Raw genomic sequence first — 12,911 nt, 5'->3', positions numbered from 1 at the left:
GATTATGAAATAGTCTGGACCAGTTCCACATGTCAGTTTAAGAGATGCAAAAGATGATGAGATGTGACCATGAAGCTTAAACAATGAAGGTGTTCAAAGGTAATCCAGCTGAATCTCTAAAAGGGATCAACAATGATTATTTTATAAAAATATAATAATTTGTGGGGAAAACCTTGGGCTATAAAATCTGAACATTTCTGAAGTTCAAATTAAGATACTGTGATTCTCGGGGATGGGGAAGGGTAAGCTGGGACGAAGTGAGAGAGTGGCACTGACATACACTACCAAATGTAAAATAGCTAGCTAGTGGGAAGCAGCCTCATAGCACAGGGAGATCAGCTCCATGCTTTGCAACCACCTAGAGGGTGGGGTAGGGAGGGTGGGAGGGAGATGCAAGAGGGAGGAGATATGGGGATATATGTATATGTATAGCTGATTCACTTCGTTATACAGCAGAAACTAACAAAACATTGTAAAGCAATTATATATACCCCAATAAAGATGTTTAAAAAAAAAAAGATACTGTGATTCTAAGATGCAGGGCCCTAGTGCTTGTAAAGTTCTATTTATTTCACCTTCGTCTTATGTATAACCTCCCACAGGATCCAAAAAAAAAAAGTTAAGGTTTTTTTAAAATTGGCATAATTCTGACAAATTCAAACTCTCTCTTGCTTTATGTCTCCCTCATATTTTATTAAATTTCACTGTCTGTAATATTAAGAAAGTCACAAAAATTACCAATGACAAAGTATATACAAACATTTTTACATAATAAAATATTACTAATATCAGCTATAATAGAGGTGAGCTGAAGAACAAACCCCCAAAGTATCTGGACAGTCTCTTCGCAAAAAAAATAAAAATGTCTTTAGGCAACCAAAATAAGATTAGCTTTTAAGTAAGAAGCATATGTGTTCATGGTGTAACAGACAGTGATATGGCCATTATGCAAGCCCAAATAAAGCCAAATTTTTTTCTCATCGATAAGCAGTAGATAAACTAGTAGGTAGTTCAGGATGAAGATGCTACTCTTTCCTTTATAATGAGATAAAACTGTTCCTCACCTAAAGTCATTTAAGCCTTCAAAAGGTATTCCACCACTTTTAAATGATCCCAGGATGTCATTTTAACCTTTAATTTTAAACATAATCAAAGATGACATTCTTGTGTCTGCATTTACAGAATGAGATTTCTTGTCCATGGACCAAGAGAAAGAAGGAATAATAATAGAAACAGCTCTTCAAGAGAGGTTGGGAGATAAAGTCAGGAAGAAAGGTAGCCCTAGGACAAGAATTGTTAGGATGGAGGGAGGAGGGAGAGAAGAAGGGGATGGTGGTGGAGAAAGTATCTGTCTTGAGTCAAGAATTAAGTTTCACGCTGAAGTGCTCCTGGGACACTGTCCTCTGACCCTCCCCACTATAGACCTATGCTGGGTTGTATATTCAATTCCCCCAGTCCTTCATTCCTGCCGCCTTCTACTTCTCCAAATTCCACTTGATGGTGATCACCAGGATTGCAATGCCAACAACAATGGCCACCAGGACCACCACAATGACAATACTGGAACTAGCTGTCAAAGCTTCATGGGGGTTGGGGTGGATTTCTTATCCATGTAGAGATTACCAGCAGGAGACTTCCACAGAAGAGCATACTGAGACTGCTACAGCCACAGAAGAGTAATTCAACCCTACCCTCCTCTCAATATAGGTAGAGCTAGCAATGTCCATCTCATCCAGTGTCCATCTCATCTAGGGTCTTCTAAGAGGTGTTCTGTTACTGCTAAATATTGATGGTGGGCTGCTTGTAGTGCTGGCATGTACACGAAATGGAGCCAGCAGCAGTCACAAAAGAGGCACTGCAGCTCTGCTTCCCAATCGGAGTTTAAAAAGCACAGGCATCCTGGCAGTGATGCTTTTGCAACCAAGGGTGTTGTGTTGAAGGCTCAGGTCTTCTTTTTCCAAATCATGGATGCCATGATGGATGCCCATGAGGTTCACCCACCAGCACTATGACATCTATGCTGCACTGGTGGGCCTTCAAACACCATTTGTATCACATTTGGGGCTCTGTAGGCAATCAACATCCACAAAGGTATGCTTGCTAGGCTTCACCAGGCTTTGACCACTTTTGTGGCCATTCGTGCATGGCTTGCAGGAACTAAGAAGTCTAAAATGAAGCAGTTCGCCTCAAGAGCCCAGTGCCTGGCACCAGCAGCACTCCCACCCTTAAAACATCAACTTATTCATGGGACATGTGAAGTGCAATGTGGCTGGCTGTTATCACTAGTAGGAACATTAGGCCCAGACTTCCCACAAGGGTCAAGACAGAGGAATGAGAAATAGACAGGATAGAAAGATATTCATAGGGCTTAAAACAGAACCCAATGTCTGCTGCCTGGGGTAGAGACCGCAATTGTGCTGCCTTGGCAGCTTCTTCCTTTTTGTTGTGTAAAATTCGTTTCTGATAAACATCAAAATGTACAGTTGCTAAAGTTATGATTATGTATACCTTAATGATTATTAAAGTATTTAAGTATTAACAATGTCAATCCTTTGACAGTCTACCTGCTGCCATGGAAAAGATCATCTATCTAAGATCTTTTACGTATGAGAGAAATAAACTATCTTGTTTAAACTACTGTTATTTTCAGTTTTCCACATTTACCTACAGCTAAACTTAATCTAAATGTTTTTATGTTAAATTTAAATTTTTTATTATGATGTTGTTAAAAATCAGAATAAATGTTTTAATATTTTTTTCATGATTTTAAGTCCTGTACCCAATATCCTGCACTGTAGTGGTTGCAGCTATAAGCACATATTTCTCTTATTACACTCATATACTGATTCTATTCAAGTACTTATATTTGCTTAGTTCTGTAAGATTTTACTCATCTTTATTGTTAGTATTTCCTTCCTTCAATATTTCTTGACCATCTTTGTTACAAAGTTTCATTTCAGTCAATAGTACATTTGTTCTCCCCTCTAACGTTTCAGTACCATTTCTTCTATAATTAAACTTAAGACATTCTTCAGCCATTTTAATACTTCTTGAAACTTTTAAGCTTTTCAATGAACATTCAGAAATTCAAAACTTATTATAAACACATGTATCCATTCTATTAATAGCTCAGAAAAGCATTCAATTCTCATACAGTCACTAAATAAACTGTCAGTTCAAACACAAGTTAACAGGTGAGATTTTAATAAACTCACCGGTGCTTTTTCACTTTCCTTGGTGTCGACATAGAGTAATTAAAACTCACCTACACAAATCTTAGGGGAGAACTCCTCTGCATTTGATACCTTGAGATTTGGCATCTAACCCATTTGTAAGTTGGGAACTAGAAGAAATGAATGTCCTATAAAAGTTCATACTTTTCTTTAACATGAGAACAAAGTTTCCTCCCTAAAAGAGAGAGAATGACTAATCACAGACTCTCCCGCTAAGATACCTATGTCTTTCCCAATCATAACTTCAATGGACAAAATCAATTTTACCCACATAGTCACCTGTCAAAAGCAAACAGGAGACCAAACTATGCTATTAAGTATACTTCATTTATAGGCTGAATCCAATTCCTCATTCACATAAGTTATTATTATCAGTACATTAAGACCAAATGGAGTTTTCTTAGCATTAATCAACAGTTTGTAATAGCATATTAACAAATCATTTGATTAATATGGAGAATTTCCTTTCCCTTCTATGATTAGCAAGTCTATGAAGGGAAGGGTCAGGCAAGTTTAGTTCATATTGTATCTCTTGTACCTAACCCAATGCCTGAAACAAGAGCTCTCAATGAATTTTTGTTGAATGAAGCAACTGTAGTCCAACATTTTTAGTTGAAGTCTGGAGGTACAAAATGCAAATGCCAATGGATTATAGAAATTCACTTAAATGCTAACTCCTAACTGCTAAAGCAACAAATACCAGATTAATAGCTTGAATGTTCCAAAATTCAACATATAGTCAGTGTCATGCACCTAAAAGTCAAAATGTCCAAACCAAACTATTCCCATACCCATCTACTAACACCTATACTCTTAAAAATTTCCTTTCAGTGAATATCCCCAAGTCAAACAACTAGGAATTACCTTAGATTCTGTCCTCTTTCTCATCCTTCAGAAGCATCCTACAGCCTTAATATATATAGAATCGGTCACTTCCTCTTCCTTTTCACCCTCACTGACACTATAAATGCAAACTCTCATTACTTCCCAATTGGATCACTGGAGGGGGAGGGGGAAAAAAAAAAAGCCTCCTAATTGGTCTTTCTTCCAGCCGTACACACCCTAAATCACCACCTGTACTGCTTCCAGAAAGGTATTTCTAAAAACGCTAAATATGATGTTGTTTTCTTTCTAAAATGCCATCAATTACACAAAAAGTCAAAACGTTCAATGTTCAGAATCTAGCTTCTCTCAGCTCTATTTTTACTGGACATCTATGCCCTCTTTGTAGGGGTAGAGATTTCATTTTTGCATGCCCTGTTTCTGCTATAAGAAGTGCCCTCTGCTACTGCCTACCTAACTCCTACTCATCTTTCAAGTCTCAGGTCAAGTTTTAGCTATACAGGCAAACCTTCCACAACCCTGTCCTCTAGACGTGCCCAAGTGAATTTTCAGAGTTTTCAACCCACTCAGTATATCTGTTTTATTAAAGTATTCTGTAATACCTGTTTCCCATGAGGGCAAAACTGTGGTTGTTTTTCTCTACATTCAGGAACTATCTAGCACAGCATCTGATTACAGGAGGTGTGTAACAATTATCTATTAAGCTAGTAAAACTGATTCTTTACAATTCTGATAAGGAGAAAAGACTTAAAAGAGAAAATGGTCATAAATAGTTGAAGGAATCAAAGGTTTCTGGAATGCTGGAATGCTGGATAAATAAAAGAAGCCAGGTTCTTTAACACAAATCTTATCAAATCTTTAACACATTTCATACCTCTCCAAAGGGGAAGGGATACAGTCATTTTCCAAATATATGGACATTATAAGCCCTCCTTTTGGGGGGCATTTCAGAAATGCTATCCATTTTTAATTCAAATAATAAAACTAACAAGATAGACAAGAAGGTATCCAGCTTCAACAACATTTAATACTTTACAGCCATATTTGTTTCTTTCTGCTTCTTTTTCAGTAACTGCTGTAGTACCCCACATATACCCATCTGATCCCATTCTCCTTCTCCTATCTCCTCAGTAAGTAACCAATAACATAAACTTGATGTTAAATAAACTTAGATATGTGTATATATAAGCAGTACAATATATTATGTATCATTCTGTAGCTTGCTTTGTCCCTTAAAATGCATTTCTGAAATTTTATCTATAATGGTACCTAGAGCTCTAGCTCACTCATTTGAAGTGTCTGAATATACCACATTTTATTTATCAATTGTCCTGTTCATAGACTTTTTTTACTTCCTTTTTCTTTCTTTTTGCTATTACAAAGTAGCAAGAAAAATTCCTGTATTTGCCTCATTTATAAAAATACACAAAAATTTCTCTAAAGGTTATATCTAGGAATTGAATTCCCTTTCTTCAAAGTATCTCAGTTAAAAAAAGAAAGACATAAAAAAGAGAAAAAGGTGCTGCCCACAGTGTAGGCACTCATTAAATATTTGCTAAATGAATGAAAAATGAATAGGTCATTCAACTTTTCTTAATACTGTCAAATTTTTCTCCAAAGGAGTTACACAGATTTGTACTCCCACTAGTTCTTATTCTACATCCTTACTGATTCTCACTATCTTCCAGACATTTTTATGCCACTCGATATGAAGAGTATGAAACAGAATTTTATTCTATTCCACTCAAAATTTTATTCATTTTTCCTTACTGTCTTCTTACATGGGCTATTGTTTCCTCTAACATGTTCAGAATGCTGATTTTTTTTTTTTAGTGTTAATTTTCTCTCTAGGAGTTTTGCTGGATCACTCATTAGTTCTAATACCCTAGTTTATGTTGAAATTCCTACATAGACAATTGTATATTCTGCAAATACGGAAAATTTTGTATTTTCCTTTTCAATTGTTATACTCTAGTGCTTATTCCTGGGAATTGATCTAAATTTTCCTTTTTAAAATGCCGTGATGTGAGGGACTTCCCTGGTGGCGCAGTGGTTAAGAATCCACCTGCCAATGCAGGGGACGGTCTGGGAGGATCCCACATGCCACGGAGCAACTAAGCCTGTGCGCCACAACTACTGAGCCTGCGCTCTAGAGCCCGCAAGCCACAACTATGGAGCCCAAGTGCCACAACTACTGAAGCTCATGTGCCTAGAGCCCATGCTCCACAACAAAGAGAAGCCACCGCAATGAGAAGCCCGCGCACCGCAACCAAGGGTAGCCCCCGCTTGCTGCAACTAGAGAAACCCCACATGTAGCAACGAAGACCCAATGCAGCCAAAAATAAAAAATAAAAAAGTGCCGTGATGTGAGCTATAAGGTTTTTGTGTGATAACTTTACCAAGCTAAGGAACTTCCCTCTTGTTCATTTATTCATGAAGAGTTATTGTTCATTATGAATATCAGCTATATTTTATCAAATGATTTTTCTAAACATTCTATATCAATTTGCCCACAGGATTATCTGCTATATAACAGTAAAATATTTTCTAACATTAAGCCACCCTTGCATTCTTAAGATAAAACCTCTAAGTCTTAAAAATGTACTGAACTGAAATTGCCAATATTTTGAATTAGTTAACCTTTTCTACCATTTCTTTTTCTATTTAATTTCCATTTCTACTTTTATTATTCCTTTCTTTCTAATTACTTTAGTTTTCCTATTTTTCTTTCTCTAAGTTTGTACTACTTTTGCTAATAGTAATACATTTAAGACTGTATATTTATTCAAGTAGTGCTTTAGCTGGCCTCAATTTTTCACTAATATTACTTTTCACTAACATTCACATTTCAACTCTATTTATTTCCTCTTTACCACATGAATTATTTAAAAGTGCCTTTCCAGACTTGTGAGTATAATGTAATGTAGAAGGGGAATTTATTTTGTGTATTTCAACCTTATTGCATTGTAGTCAGAGAAAAGGGTCAAGCATTCTTTAATGAAATATTTCAAGACTTTCTTTCAATCCTCAATATTTTACAGTTATACTATACAGGCATACCTTAGACATACTGCAGGTTTGGTTTCAGACCACTGCAATAGAACAAACATTGCAATACAGAGTCACATGAATTTTTGGTTTCCCAGTGTATATAAAAGTTATGTTTACACTATACTATAGTCTATTAAGTATGCAATAACTATGCCTAAAAAAACTGTACACACCTTAATTAAAAAATAATGCTGTTGGAAAAATGGTGCTGATAGACTTGTTTGTCGAAGGGTTGCCACAAACCTTCAATTTGTAAACAATGCAGTATCTGTGAGGTGCGGGAAAAAACAAAAAACAAAAAAACACAAGGAATGCCTGTACTATTACTGGCTATGTAATGATTTTCACTTATCTTGTTGACTCCTGAGAACAAACTCTACATCCGAGGAAATGTGACTGTAAATTTCTACAAAACTACCTCTTCAAAAACTATGTCTCGAGTACTTCCGGGAGCCTGTAGCTGGGGACAGCAGCCGCTTTAGGCGCAGGGCTGCCACCGAGATGATGCTACTGAGAACCTCTTGGAGGCTGGGGCCGGGGCCGCGGCCGCCCCCGCCGCTCCGTGGCCGAGGGAGAAGGCACCCACTCGGGGGCTGCGCCTGCGTGTTGCAGACCGTGCTCCCCAGTGTGCTGTTCCCTCAGACGCAGCCACTGCTCCGGAGGCGGAATCAGTGCTGAGACCTCTGTATATGGATGTGCAAGCTACAACTCCTCTGGACCCTCGAGTGCTTGATGCCATACTTCCTTACCTAGTCAACTACTATGGGAACCCACATTCCCGGACACATGCTTATGGCTGGGAGAGTGAGGCAGCCATGGAACGTGCTCGCCAGCAAGTAGCATCTCTGACTGGGGCTGATCCTCGTGAGATTATCTTAACTAGTGGCGCTACTGAATCCAACAACATAGCAATTAAGGCGATGGCCAGGTTCTATAGATCACGGAAAAAGCACTTGATCACCATGCAGACAGAACACAAATGTGTCTTGGACTCCTGCCGTTCATTGGAAGCTGAGGGCTTTCAGGTCAACTACCTCCCAGTGAAGAAGAGTGGGATCATCGACCTGAAAGAACTAGAGGCTGCCATCCAGCCAGATACCAGTCTGGTCTCAGTCATGACTGTGAACAATGAGATTGGAGTGAACCATAGGGCACATTTGCAGTTCCAGAAAGGTGTATTTCCATACTGATGCAGCCCAGGCTGTTGGAAAAATCCCACTCGACGTCAACGACATGAAAATTCATCTCATGAGCATCAGTGGTCACAAAACCTATGGTCTGAAAGGGGTTGGTGCCATCTACATTCGCCGCCGGCCCCGTGTGTGTGTGGAGGCCCTGCAGAGTGGAGGGGGGCAGGAGTGGGGCATGAGGTCTGGGACAGTCCCCACACCCTTGGTGGTGGGGCTGGGGGCTGCGTGTGAGGTGGCACAGCAAGAGATGGAGTATGACCACAAGCGGATCTCCAAGTTAGCAGAACGAATGACATGGAAGATAATGAAGAGCCTTCCAGACGTGGTGATGAATGGGGACCCTGAGCACCATTACCCAGGCTGTATCAACCTCTCCTTTGCATATGTGGAAGGGGAGAGTCTGCTGATGGCACTCAAGGATGTTGCCTTATCCTCGGGGAGTGCCTGCACCTCTGCATCCCTGGAGCCCTCTTACGTCCTTTGAGCAATTGGCACTGATGAGGATTTAGCTCACTCTTCTATCAGGCTTGGCATCGGCCGTTTCACTACAGAGGAGGAAGTAGACTACACAGTGGAGAAGTGCATTTACCATGTGAAGCATCTTCGAGAAATGAGCCCTCTCTGGGAGATGGTGCAGGATGGCAATGACCTAAAGAGCATCAAGTGGACCCAACACTAGAAGAGTGGGCCTCTGACTTTGTGCTGGCCTGGCTTCTCCTGCCTCATCAACCCATGCACAGCCAGGTACCTTGTTACCCCCAGTGGCTGCTCCATGTTCACACCAGAATTGGTATAGCCCAGGTGACTTCAGCATTGGCCTGCTTCCAAGACAGAAACATGAGAAAACTATCTTTCTCCAGCCTCAGCTCCTTTCGTGGGGAACAGTACCCATTTCTCTCCAGGAGTCCTTCTGTGGTCTTATAGTGAGTGGATGTTCTTATCCTGAAACAGGAGGGACATTTGCTATGAATGATATTGCTACTGCTTGGGGAGCCCATACCCTTGGTGGGGGGAGCCCGAGGCACCAGAAGAAGGCTCTTTGCTCAGGGACCCTGATGCTCTACTTGGACATTTGAGTTGTTGCTTACTGCTGCTCAGAGAGATTGACTCCTTCAGAATCAAGCATAATCATCTACAATTTCATCTTTTTTGTGGCTCCCAAGGCTACCTTTTCATATTAACTATAGACTGAACAGCAAGTTTCTTAGAAGGCTTGTCTCCTTTGTGTTCTTGTCCCTCTTTTCTTTTGACCTGATGGAGCCAGAAATATGTGTATGACTCTACCTATTATTGTACTAATTTATGTTTCTTTTAAAAAAAATTGTTAATTTGCAAATTAGAGAAATAAAATCACCTTCCTCTAAAAAAAAAAACAACAAAACTATGTCTCTTCTATTCCCTCAGGATTCCTCCCCTGCATATTTTGGAACCCTTTCAATCCACACCAGTCACTCAACTGCTCTTTCATATTTACTTTTTTATTTCTCTGGGCTACATTCTAAATGAATGCCTAATGAATGCCAATTCCTCAATTCTCCCTTTGATGGCATCTAATGTAGCTTTTTATCCTCAGTAAAACCAATTTACTAAGTTTATTTCCTTTTTGGTATTAGATAGAATTTCTTCTTTCATCTCTCTAGAGTCTTAAATATACTTCTTTTATTATTCATCCCTCCCTAGCCAATGTTCTTGTGATTATCTCTGCTCATTCTACTCACTCCACTGCAAAACTAGATCATACAGTGGGCTTAGAAAGAACTTCCTGGTCTAAGATGATACAGGGGATTTTTACAGACCCAGCCTCCAACCAAGAAAGTAGTCATTTTAATTCAGGACCTGGTTATAAGGACTATGTCTGTCCTCTCCCTTCCTTCAGCCCATGCTTTCCTAAAAGTGGGGTTTTAGTATAAGTTATTATCCAAACTAGGACCCTCTTGAGTATTAAAGGAGTCTCTACTAATAACTACATGGATGACAAGCATAAACTGGAGTCTCAAGGGTAACCTGAGATATACAATCCCCCTAAACATAAGCCTTAGCCTATGTAGCAGTTCTCAGCAGCTTTCTTCAGTCTCCTTTACAAGTATGCAGTCTCGTGTTAGGCCCTGGCTTCATGTATTTTAAGCCTAACTCTATTCCTCTACCCTTCATGAAGCACCTTTCATCTTTTTAACACATAAGAGCCAAACTCTTGGCTACAAGTGCCTGCTTCTGCTACCTTAAGCCCAATCCTGATCACCACGTAGTTTTTCTTCTATATAAACCACAGAAACATTTAGTTTCTAAACTCATTAATGTCTACCCTTTTTTAAATATTTTACCTTTCATTACTTTATGTTTGAAGTGAAGGGGTAATAAACACTTAAATTAGTGTGCCAGCTTCAATAAAAGACCTGCATCAGAGTTTTTTGGTTTTGTTTTTTTTTTGCGGTACGCGGGCCTCTCACTGCTGTGGCCTCTCCCGTTGCGGAGCACACGCCCCGGACGCGCAGTCTCAGCTGCCATGGCCCACAGGCCCAGCCACTCCGCAGCATGTGGGATCCTCCCGGACCGGGTCACGAACCTGCGTCCCCTGCGTTGGCAGGCGGACCGTCAACCACTGCACCACCAGGGAAGCCCATGCATCAGAGTTTTTTAAACATGCATTCCTTTTGCTCAGCAACCACTTTCAGGAATTTATGTTACAAAGGATTCCCACGTGCACATTTCAGAGGGATATATAAGGATATTCAAAGAAGTACTATGTTTAATAGAATAAAACTACTCTTAAATAGTTATCTTAAATATACTTATTCTTCTTTAACAATAAATTAGCCCAAATGAAAACTGGTTAAATAAATCACGGCCCAGCCATGTTAGGGAATAGTATATAACAATGAAAAATCATAAGGTTAATTCATGGGAAAAAATGCCCACAATAGAACGCTGAGTAAAAAAAAATTACAGAAGTTTGTAGATTAATTTGAATCTAGCTAGGAAAGAAAAACATAAAAGAATAATAAAAAATTACAGCAAAGTAGAAAATGCTTAGGGTCAACTTCAATAGAAGAATAGTGAGAAAAAGTTGAAAAAGTGACTTAAAACTAAATTATGCAAGTAGCAGTAGGCTCTGACTACTAATCTTTACCTTTCATAAAACATGAATCCAAAAGAATTTAAGCAGAGAGTAAAGTATGGAAACAGGAACAGGGAAGAGTAATGTGGATGAAGAATATAGAAGATACTGGGCAAAAAAGAAAAAACATACACTACTCACTAGTGTGTATCAAATACAGATGACTAGATTTTGTTCATATTAAATATTGAAGATTTTGTTCATATTAAGTAAAAGTTGGAAAAATAGTTTTACATGAAAAAAGAAAAGCAAAATACTGAAATGCAATTTTTAAATTTAATTTCCTTCATCTTTCTGCTTGTGTTTCCATGTAAGGGTGGGAGGCAATAAACAGAAATCAAAAATAGTATTTCTGTAGCTTGTTAACAATTTTTCTATTACAGTATAATAAAGAAATTGTCAAGCTTAATGGCTAAAAGTCACTTAATATATTTTAAAATTATACTTATGTAATCTAAGGTTGTCCATTGCTTTGGGTAACTGGGAATTCAGTATTTCTTTTACTATTTAGCATCATCCCACCACTCCACCTCCCTCCCTTCCCATACAAATTCCAGGATTCTTGAACACATCAATCTGGTAACATACATAAAAAGCAGTAAACATTAAACTCCCTTAAGGAATTCAAAGGGAAATACAGGTTAAAAAAATAGAAGGTATACTAATGAAAACTTGCCTGCTTTTAGGTCTAAAAATAAATCTAAAAATAAAATAAAAATAAATCTTTCATCAATTACCTAAATTTCAAACTTAAATTGAAAATGAAGTATTAAAAATGAGCAGATATCAAATTAAAAGATTTAACATATAATCATCAGTAATCAAAAAATGCAAATTAAAATAATGATTTACCATCTTTGCCTATGTTGTCAAATAATTCTTAAATATAAAATATCCAATTGCTAGCTACACTTCTGGTGAAAGACAAACTAATACAACTTTTTGGAGAGTAAAATGGTATTTATTACCACACAGTTAAGAAATATTCTTTTTTTTTTTGCAGTACGCGGGCCTCTCACTGCTGTACCCTCTCCCGTTGCAGAGCACAGGCCCCGGACGCGCAGGCTCAGCGGCCATGGCTCACGGGCCCAGCCGCTCCGCAGCACGTGGGATCTTCCCAGACCGGGGCACAAACCCGTGTCCCCTGCATCGGCAGGTGGACTCTCAATGACTGCGCCACCAGGGAAGCCCAAGAAATATTCTTTAATGAAATAATTTTACCCTCTAGTACTTTAAAATGAAAAAAAGATGTGGGGAAGTAAATACAAATGATAAGTTTTAAAATAGTGGAAAAAAATGTAAAGACACACATAATCATGGCTTATCCTTGTAATGAATTAGTAAGAAGCCAATGAAGATATGCTCTTCTAAACTATTTAATGGTATTTGTTAAGTCAATGAGGAGAGAGAAAAGAGAGTAAGAAGGTTATAAAAGATCTCTTTCTGTCTCTCTCTCTCTCTCTCTCTCTCTCTCTCTCT

General features: G+C 38.7%; 1 protein-coding gene and 1 pseudogene across 4 annotated transcripts in view; one reads left to right on the top strand and one right to left on the bottom strand.

Annotated features, from left to right (window-relative positions):
- Positions 1–12,911, bottom strand: part of STAG1 (STAG1 cohesin complex component) — a 459,692-nt gene that overhangs the window by 286,211 nt on the left and 160,570 nt on the right. The gene's annotated exons all lie outside the window — the stretch shown is intronic.
- Positions 7,632–9,325, top strand: LOC102984159 (cysteine desulfurase-like; annotated as a pseudogene).

Source organism: Physeter macrocephalus, chromosome 1 (genome assembly GCF_002837175.3).
Source record: "Physeter macrocephalus isolate SW-GA chromosome 1, ASM283717v5, whole genome shotgun sequence".
Classification (NCBI taxonomy): domain Eukaryota; kingdom Metazoa; phylum Chordata; class Mammalia; order Artiodactyla; family Physeteridae; genus Physeter; species Physeter macrocephalus.
The sequence above is the reverse complement of the archived record's forward strand: the minus strand, read 5'-3'. Positions and strand labels throughout refer to the sequence as shown.